The sequence below is a fragment of the Papio anubis genome, chromosome 12, assembly GCF_008728515.1.
Source record: "Papio anubis isolate 15944 chromosome 12, Panubis1.0, whole genome shotgun sequence".
NCBI lineage: Eukaryota > Metazoa > Chordata > Mammalia > Primates > Cercopithecidae > Papio > Papio anubis.
The window spans coordinates 56672862-56683442 of NC_044987.1; positions in this window are offsets into that span (position 1 = coordinate 56672862).

A 10581-nucleotide genomic window follows, 5' to 3' on the forward strand; every position below is an offset into this window, starting at 1 on the left:
TCAATGGGGCGACTGAAATTGAGAAGGGAGACGCGGCGCAGGGGGCGGGTGAGTTAGTGGGCGTAGACCGGTGCGCAGGGCCTCCTGGAGCCTTGCTTTTCTTCACCTGCCAAAAAAGATTGCTAAAAATGGTGGTAATATATGCCAGATAAAATTCGCTACTTTAACTAGTTTAAGCGTGTTTCAGTGGCATCGATTACCTTCACAGTGTTGTTCAACCATCACCTCTTTTTTCCCAGAACTTGAGCGGTGATTCTTCGAAGTGTAGCCTAGTTTTGGCGTTTCTTTGGCATAAACTCTTTACCTGTAATATGAAACAGTTGCGTCTTACTGTTACATGCAGTCTTCCTACGAGAAGAGGAAAAAACAGGTAACTGGAGACCCCAGGAGTTCCAGGCTGCAGTGAGCCGAGATCGCGCCACTGCTCCCCGCGCCTGGGTCACAGAGTGAGACACTTTTTAGAAACAACAACAACAAACCAGGCTCGGCTGGGCGCGGTGGCTCACGCCTGTAATCGCAGCACTTTGGGAGGCAGAGGCGGGCGGATCACCTGAGGTCGCGAGGTCGGAACCAGCTTGACCAACATGAGAAACCCCGTCTGTATTGAAAATACAAAATTAGCCGGGCATGGTGGCGCATGCCTGTCATCCCAGGTACTCGGGAGGATGAGGCAGGAGAATCGCTTGAACCCAGGAGGCAGAGGTCTCACACCTGTAATCCCAGCACTGTGGGAGGCCGAGGTGGGTGGATCACCTGAGGTTAGGAGTTTGAGACCAGCCTTGCCAACATGGTGAAACCCTGTCTTCACTAAAAATACAAAAATTAGCTAGGCGTGTTGGCACACGCCTGTAGTCCCAGCTGCCCGGGAAGCTGAGGCAAGAGATTCGCTTGAACCCGGGAAGTGGAGGTTGCAGTGAGCCAAGATTGTGCCACTAAACTCCAGCCTGGGCAACACGGTGAGAAGCCATCTCAAAAAAAAAAAAAAAAAAAAGAAAAAAAAAAGGCTTCTGAAGGCATGTCCTTCGGATTGACGTTTACGTGGGCAGAAACATGGGAAGAATTTAAGTAATTGCATTTTAAAAATATTTTATCTTGAAATAATCTCAGGCTTTCAGAAAAGTTGCAAGTATAGTACAAAAATTTTTTTTTTCCCCGAACCATTTGAAAATTAGTTGTTGATACTATGCCTAATTACTCAGAACATTTTAGGGTGTATTTTCTTAAACAACTGTGTCCTACATAGCCATAATAAGACTATCAAAATCAGGAAATTAACATTGTTACCACCATCTACTCCTCAGATCCCATTCAAGTTTTGCCAGTTGTCTCAACATTGTACTTCTTAGCAAAAGGATCCAATTCAGAATTGCACATTGCATTTAGTGTCATGTCTCATGAGTTTCCTTCAATCTAGAGAAGTTCCTCAGCTCTTCCTTGACTTTCATGACCTGGACAGTTTTGAGGTTACAGATCAGTTATTTTGTCAAACCTCCTTGAGTTTGGGTTTGTCTAATGTTTCCTAGATACTAGGTGAAGTGTCTTTTTTTTTTTTTTGAGACAGGGTCTCACTGTGTTGCCAAGGCTGGAGTGCAGGGGTATGTGATCGCGGCTCAATGCAGCCTCACAGGGTATGCATCTTTAACAGGAATATCACAGAACTGATGCCACATTTTTCTCATTGTGTTTTATCAGATGTGTACTCCAAAAATCTGAGACATGTCTCAGTTAATTTAGAAAGTTTATTTCGCCAAGGTTGAGGATGTGTGCCTATGACACAGCCTCAGGAGGTCCTGATGACATTTACCCAAGGTGGTCAGAGCACAATTTGGATTTATACATTTTAGGAAGTCATGAAACATCAATCAGTATACATAAGAAGAACATTGGTTCGGTCTGGAAAGGCATGACATCTTGAAGCAGGAAGGGGGCTTCCAGTTCATAGGTACGTAAGAGAAAAATGGTTACATTCTTTTTTTTTTTTTTTTTTTTTAGGGATTTTCACACATATTTATTTAATTTTTTTTTTATTATTATACGTTAAGTTCTAGGGTACATGTGCATAACGTGCAGGTTTGTTACATATGTATACTTGTGCCATGTTGGTGTGCTGCACCAATCAACTCGTCAGCACCCATCAACTCGTCATTTACATCAGGTATAACTCCCAATGCAATCCCTCCCCCCTCCCCACTCCCTGTGATAGGCCCCAGTGTGTGATGTTCCCCTTCCCGAGTCCAAGTGATAAGTTTCTGATTAGCCTCCTCAAAAGAGGCAGTCAGATATGTTTTTATCTCAGTGAGCGGAGGGGTGACTTTGAATAGAATGGGAGGCAGATTTGCCCTAAGCAGTTTCCAGTTTGACTTTTCCCTTTAGCTTAGTGATTTTGGGGGCATAAGATATTTTCCTTTCACATTTCCCACTTTTCTTTTTAAAAATCTTTTGGAAAAAGCATTTTAGGAGAAAATGAGTTTGTGGTCTCAGGTTTCGTCTGATCTGTCATGGCTAGGATGGTTTACTCCTAGACGAGTAGGTCCTGAGTTATTAGGAAAGTTCATTTTTAGAAGATTGTGAAGTCTTATGTCCTGTGAAAAGAAAACAGGGGGAGCAAGGGAGAAAAGCAACAAACAAAAGAACAATCCTGGAAAATCGTTATAGGCTGGATTACTCTGAAGTCCATACATCAATAGGCAAGTATGAAAGTGGCTTATGTATGTAAATAGATTGCTGTTATTTTCTTCTGAAATTTAAGTTGTCTGGCTTCAGTTTGCAGGGCTTTAAGAAAGCACAGTTAGCTGGGCATGGTGGTGCACACCTGTAATCCCAGCTACTTGGGAGGCTGAGGCAGGAGAATCGCTTCAATCTAGGAAGTGGAGGTGGCAGTGAGCTGAGATTGCCCCACTGCACTTCAGCCTGGGTGACAGAGTGAGTCTGTCTGAAAAAAATTAAAGTAAAAATAAATAAATAAAAAAGAAAGCAAAACTTAGTCTGGACATGGTGGCTCACCTCTATAATCCCAGCATTTTGGGAGGCCGAGGCAGGTGGATCACTTGAGATCAGGAGTTTGAGACCAGCCTGGCCAACATGGTGAAACTCCATCTCTACTAAAATACAAAAATTAGCTGGGTGTGGTGGCAGGTGCCTGTAATTCCAGCTACTCAGGAGGCTGAGGCAGGAAAATTGCTTTAACCCACGAGGCAGAGGTTGCAGTGAGCTAAGATCGTGCTGCTGCATGCCAGCCTGGGTGATAGAGCAAGACTCTGTCTCAAAAATAATGAAAGCAGCATTGCGGCCGGCGCCGGTGGCTCAAGCTTGTAATCCCAGCACTTTGGGAGGGCCGGGAGATCGGCTGGATCACGAGGTCAGGAGAGATCGAGACCATCCTTGGCTAACACAAACCCCGCCTCTACTAAAAAATAAATACAAAAGAAAAAACTAGCCGGGCGAGGCATGGCTTCAGTCCCAGCTACCCGGAGGCTGAGGCAAGGAGAGAATGGTGAACCCGGGAGGCGGAGGCTTGCAGTGAGCTGGAGATCCAGCCACACCTGTGCCTGGGCGACAGAGCCAGACTCCGCCTCAAAAAAAAAAAAAAAAAAAAAAAAAAAGAAAGCACAGCTTAGTTTTCCATGACTTCAAACTAGAAAAAAATGGGGAAAAAAGTTGAAAACTTTATTTTGAATACATGTAGCTAAAAAAAAAAATTAGAATTCTGTCCAAATGGTACCACAATAATGAAAATTGAAAAACATTAGGCAAGACTAGAATCTAACAACAGGTGTACTACAGTTTTTGAAACATAATTTTTCTTTCTCTAGTTTCCCATTTTTACTAAAGACAAGTCATGTCTTTAGTAATTTGATTTGCTTTATTATACTTGGCCTAATTATTTGTATACAATACAGCAAGAATAATTATTTTTCAAATACACTTTTAAATTGGCTTTGATGGAACTTTGTTCTATAGAAGGAATCCCAGATAAGATCTTTTAAAATTTTTTATAATTTCTTTTTTGAGATGGAGTCTCACTCTGTCCCCAAGCTAGAGTATGGTGGCACCATCTGGGGTCACTGCAACTTCTGCCTTCCAGGTTCAAGCTATTCTCCTGCCTCAGCCTCCCAAGTAGCTGGGACTATAGGTGCATACCACCATGCCCAGCTAATTTTTGTGCTTTTAGTAGAGTCAGGATTTCACCATGTTGGCCAGGCTGGTCTCAAACTCCTGACCTCAAATGATCCACCTGCCTCAGCCTCCCAAAGTGCTGGGATTACAGTCGTGAGTCCCTGCACCTGGCTAAGACCTTTATTTAAAGCCAAGACCAGCCATGGATTTGTGCCATTAAATACCTATAAGTTGGATGATCCTCTGCTCTTGAGGTTCCAAAGTAAACTTGGGGCTCCTGGGCCTGTCAGAAAGTGACATTCTTTACTTATCACAGGTCAGGAACGCTGTACAGGGAAGGTATGAGGCCAGTTTCCCCAAGGGGCTTTATTGGCTTCCATAAGTCAAGTTTGATTCCTTAAAGGAAAGCACACTATTACAGTCAGAACCTTGGTAAAATAACCAGTTTCTCCTTTTGTGTCTTGTTGCAAAATGAAAACAGATTCTTTTTTTTTTTTTTTTTTGAGACGGAGTCTCGCTCTGTTGCCCAGGCTGGAGTGCAGTGGCACGATCTCAGCTCACTGCAAGCTCCGCCTCCCGGGTTCCCACCATTCTCCTGCCTCAGCCTCCCGAGTAGCTGGGACTACAGGCGCCGCCACCATGCCCGGCTAATTTTTTGTATTTTTTTTAGTAGAGACGGGGTTTCACCGTGGTCTCACTCTCCTGACCTTGTGATCCGCCCGCCTCGGCCTCCCAAAGTGCTGGGATTACAGGCGTGAGCCACCGCGCCCGGCCAAAAACAGATTCTTACTATACTTGTGCAAATTACTGTATTGCCATAAGGGAAGCATACTCAAAAATGGTTTCCAAGTTCTGGAGAAATCAGGTAGAGAGAAACAAATATGCTCCAAATTTTACTCATAGGAGTATACTAAATTGTTAAAAGCTGTCAGTAGCTCAAAAGAAAAGTTTCCTTGACTCTGAAAAAAAAACAAAGAATCACCAACATTTTTTTTTTTTTTTTTTTTTTGAGATGGAGTCTCGCGCTCTGTTGCCCAGGCTGGAGTGTAGTGGCCGGATCTCAGTTCACTGCAACCTCCGCCTCCCGGGTTCAAGCCATTCTCCTGCCTCAGCCTCCCGAGTAGCTGGGACTGCAGGCGCCTGCCACCTCGCCCGGCTAGTTTTTTGTATTTTTTAGTGGAGATGGGGTTTCACCGTGTTAGCCAGGATGGTCTCGATCTCCTGACCTCGTGATCCGCCCATCTCGGCCTCCCAAAGTGCTGGGATTACAGGCTTGAGCCACCACGCCCGGCAGAATCACCAACATTTAAAGCAAAAGTCAAAAAGATTACTTTCGTTTTCTATCAGTTCAGTTTATGCAATTATCTCCTGTTCTGCTTGATATTCATGAACATTTCAGCTCTCCGTAAGAGGCCTAAAAGTTTCTTTTTTCCTCTATTCTAATGTCACAAATTCCAAAGTTATCAGAAACCTGCATTTAAGAACACCTGTTAGAGTTCTGTAGCTGATTATAAAACTACCCTCTAAAGAGGGCCAAAACAAGACAACAGTTGTCTGTGGATGACAGTTTTAGAGCAGCCATAGTCAAAGACACAATTGACAAGGACATTTGTTACCTCTGTGGCACACAATAATTTAACATAAGAATTATAATTATTATGGATAATGTACACTAAGTTATATCACTAAATGTCTCTCACTATGTACACTAAGTTATAATTTTAGGAGTTTCCCATAATTTTGGAACATATACCAGTAACATATTTGTATAAATGTAGCCCAAAGAAAACCAAACACTATTTTATATGTGACAATGATTCCTGTATAATTTTTATACCAGATAAGCCAAATATGTCATTTTTGGACTTTAGGGAACCTATTAATAATATCTTAAAGGATTAATTAAATCAGAAAAAGACATAATTTATAATTTGATTTTGGAAAGTTTGTCAAATATCAAAGGTTTAAAACACTTGATATCACAAAATAGAATCACAGGTCATTGTTAAATAAGTTATTCATTTAACCAAAGTGAAACTCAAGGATTTCAAAGAAAAGGTGAAAACCTTCATTCTTTGAGAGAGGATATTTAATTTTCCAAACAATAAGCTCTGACAAAAACAGCACAGGCTGGGTGCAGTGGCTCACACCATAATCCCAGCACTTTGGGGGGCCAAGAGGGGTTGGATCACTGGAGGTCAGGAGTTCGAGACCAGCCTGACCAATATACTGAAACCCTGTCTCTACTAAAAATACAAAAAATTTAATCCCAGCACTTTGGGAGGCCAAGGCGGGCGGATCACGAGGTCAGATTGAGCCCATCCTGGCTAACACGGTGAAACCCCGTCTCTACTAAAAAACACAAAAAATCAGCCAGGCCTGTTGGCATGGGCCTGTAGTCCCAGCTATTTGGGAGGCTGAGGCAGGAAAATCGTTTGAATGCAGGAGGCGGAGGTCGCAGTGAGCTGAGATCACACCACTGCACTCCAGCCTGGTGACAGAGCCAGACTCTGTCTCAAAATAACAAAACAAACAAACAAACAAAATTAGCCACACATGGTGGTGGGTTCCTGTAATCCCAGCTACTTAGGAGGCTGTGGAAGGAGAATCACTTAAACCCAGGAGGCAAAGGTTGCAGTGAGCTGAGATCACACCACTGCACTCCAGCCTGGGTGACAGACTTCATCTCAAAAACTAAAAAAAAAAAAAAAAAAAAGTACAAAACCAATTAAATTTGTTTTTCAAAATTGTACAAACACTCTATATAACATTTTAATCTTGATTGTAAGAGATTGTAAGATATAATTTCCACAAGCCTTTTATAACCTTTACTAAGGAGTTAATGCTTCAAGATAATCTTGTTAATCTGACACAGTGACACATATTCTGGTCTTGCATCAATGTGCCTTTGACATTAATGGTTAATTTATGGATGTAATAATCTTAATTAAAAAAATTTTAATCTCAGTTTTTTCCTAAGCAAACCAAAACTTCATAGTAATAGCATAGGAATTATGTTGATAAAATGTAAAATTTATTAAGCTAGTTACCAAAAGGCAAAAGAAAAGATCTTCTGCTGTGTACAGAAAATTATGTTGGAATAAAACATTTCCTTTAGATCTTTAAGAAAATATTGTTAGCATCAGGCCACAACAGACAGAACTTGAGGGAAAAAAAAATGTATATGAGCTGAAAATGAGTTGAAGGAGAGTGTTATAATTTTGCACCTTTTAAAAGGGGAAAGAAAACTGAAAACAGCATGATGAAATAAAAGTTGAACCTTGGGTTAAAAAAATTAAAATCTTTTTTTTGTTTGTTTTCAGATGGAGTCTTACTCTGTCGCCCAGGCTGGAGTGCAGTGGCACAATCTCGGCTCACTGCAACCTCCGCCTCCTGGGTTCACGCAATTCTCCTGCCTCAGCCTCCCAAGTAGCTGGGACTATAGGCGCTCACCACTACACTCAGCTAATTTTTTGTATTCTTTAGTAGAGACGGGGTTTTACCGTGTTAGCCAGGGTGGTCTCGATCTCCTGACCTCGTAATCCACCCGCCTCGGCCTCCTAGTGTGCTGGGATTACAGGCGTGAGCCACCGCGCCTGGCCAAAAAAAAATTAAAATCTTTATAATTTATTAAGAAGTAATCAATCCCTTAAGGACATTTTATTGTTGAATTCTTTAGCGTGTGTGTTTCATTACATCAAACCCAATGTCTAGAAAAACCCATTATAATTTTCCTTTAATTATAGACGACTTGATCATATGAAAATTTTTGTTTTTTTTTTTAGGTAAATCCTTTTATTGTTACTTACACAGACCATTCATGACATGCTTGGACTTTCGGGTTTGTCCTGAATATCTTTCTTTCTTAAACAACCACTCATTTTATTCTTGGTCTAAATTTACCATACAAGATTATTTTTCATATAAAATTATTTCTCAGTTGGGCATAGTGGCTCATGCCTGTAATCCCAGCACTTTGGGAGGTCAAGGCTAGTAGATCACCTCAAGTCAGGAGTTTGAGACCAACCTGGCCAACATGGCAAAACCCCATCTCTACTCTAAATACAAAAATTAGCCGGGCGTGGTGGCAGGCACCTATAATCCCAGCTACTCGGGAGGCTGAGGCAGGAGAATCACTTGAACCCTGTGGGAGGAAGGTTGCAACAAGCCAAGATTGCGCCACTTCACTCTAGCCTGGCAGACAGGCTCATCTCAAAAAAAAAAATTTTTTTTTAAATTATTTCTCTTTAAGCTTTCTTACCAAAAAATACCTCTTTCTTTCTATAATTTTGTTTATACCTCTCTTATTTCCTGGCTCCTTTTACCTTGTTTTATACATGACCTTTAAATAAGCTTTGAATTAGACAAAAATTGTTCATGTTTTTAAAAGGGACACTTTTTTTTAAGAAAGAATGTTTTCCTACGATGTATTTTTATTGAAAAATACTGAAATAATGAAATATTTATAATTTAATTTAATATAACTTTAGATTCTAAATTATGACTAGTTTATCTACAAGTATTTATCCTATTACATTTATCTAATTATTTTAATCATTTACCTACATTATTTATGAAAACTGTGATAGTCATCATTTAAAGTTATGAAACCGCCATTGCAAAATTATAACTGAGACAGTGAAAAAGATTTGCCCTAAGTGACTCCATCTTGCTTCTAAACTCCAAGCTGTCCTTGTTCATTCCTGGGTATGGGCTGAACTAACTTTGCTAGGAACTTAGTTTATAGTTTAGCTTTGAAACAAAAATAGTAACTGTCTTCCCAAAGGAAATCTCTTACTGCCTGTGGACTAGACTGCCTAACACCACAGGATTAGAAGTTATGGTAATCTGGCTGGGCATGGGTGGCCTGTAATCCCAGCACTTTGGGAGGCCAAGGCGGGCAGATCACCTGAGGTTGGGAGTTTGAGAGCAGCCTGACCATCATGGAGAAACCCTGTCTCTACTAAAAATACAAAATTAGCCAGGCATGGTGGTGCATGCGTGTAAACCCAGCTACTTGGGAGGCTGAGGCAGGACAATCACTTGAACATGGGAGGCGGAGGTTGCTGTGAGCCAAGATCATGCCACTGCACTCCAGCCTGGGCAACAAGAGCAAAACTCTGTCTCAAAAAAAAAAAAGAAGTATGGTAATCTTACTAAATTCAAGATGTAGCTATTTTTATTAAACCAATATCAATGTATTATTTATTAAAGATTACACCAGCAAAGATGATTCTGTCTTGGGCTGGTTTTATAGTTTTGTAACCTCTATACCAAATTTTGACACCTTATAGTATCTGGCTGGGAAAAGTATAAAATTGCTTGGTTAGTAAATGCAAAGAAAGATGTATTGCTGGCAAATTCTTAAGACATTTCTAATATTATTTTACCAATAATTTTAAATCCAGCTTATTTATTAAGATTTTACTTAAGTCCCATGAACTTGAAAAAGCATTTGACTAGTCTTTTTTTCTTTAGTATCTGATTTAAGTGCTTTTGTTTTTTTAAGCCAATTAATTAGCTCTTTTATATATTTTCAATAGTGAAATATTGTGTGCACAACACATAAATACCTAGATGTTTTAGGCATGCTGATAGAAGTATATCTTGTAGATTCATAAAGACCTTTTTTTTTTAATCTTAGACTTTCAGGTTCTTGATAACCTGTTTCACAACCCTAGGCAGTTAAATAGCTAAATAGCCTTAAATTTGCATATTAAAGGAAACAACTCAGGTGAAAAGTAACAGAATTTACATCATAAGGTACAGAGAGGAAAAGTCTGGTGTGCTAGAGGGAGATTAAAGATAGATGTCAAATCAAACATAAAATTATAAAAATCTATCATAGGATTGTATAAGGAGACCAATTTTATTTGGGTAGGGACTACCTATCTTTTAACTGGATCTCTGAGCTCTAGGCAGAGCCTATACCAAATCCTCGGTTTCCAAAAAGGGAGAATTATTATGAGGCTAGACCAAATGATGTTTTTACACTGCACTTAAAGATAATTTTTTTTAAACAGACATTTCTAAGTATTGAATACACTATTCCTTAAAAACCCAAGGCTAGCTTCTGTTGCAAATAACTATTTTAGTCAATAAACCATGTAACAAAATACAAAAGCAAGCAGTTTAAAAGCTGAGATGAACTTGTCCGTTTATACTTTTGGTGCCTTCTCCACTTTCTTTTTTTCTTTCTTTTTTTTTTTTTTTTGAGACGGAGTCTCGCTCTGTCGCCCAGGCTGGAGTGGCCGGATGTCAGCTCACTGCAAGCTCCGCCTCCGGGGTTTACGCCATTCTCCTACCTCAGCCTCCCGAGTAGCTGGGACTACAGACGCCCGCCACCTCGCCCGGCTAGGTTTTTTTGTATTTTTTAGTAGAGACGGGGCTTCTCCACTTTCTTAAAGGAACCCAGGCTAAACTATTTCAGGTCCCTCATGCAGCAGAGGGTGCAAGAGAAAGGAG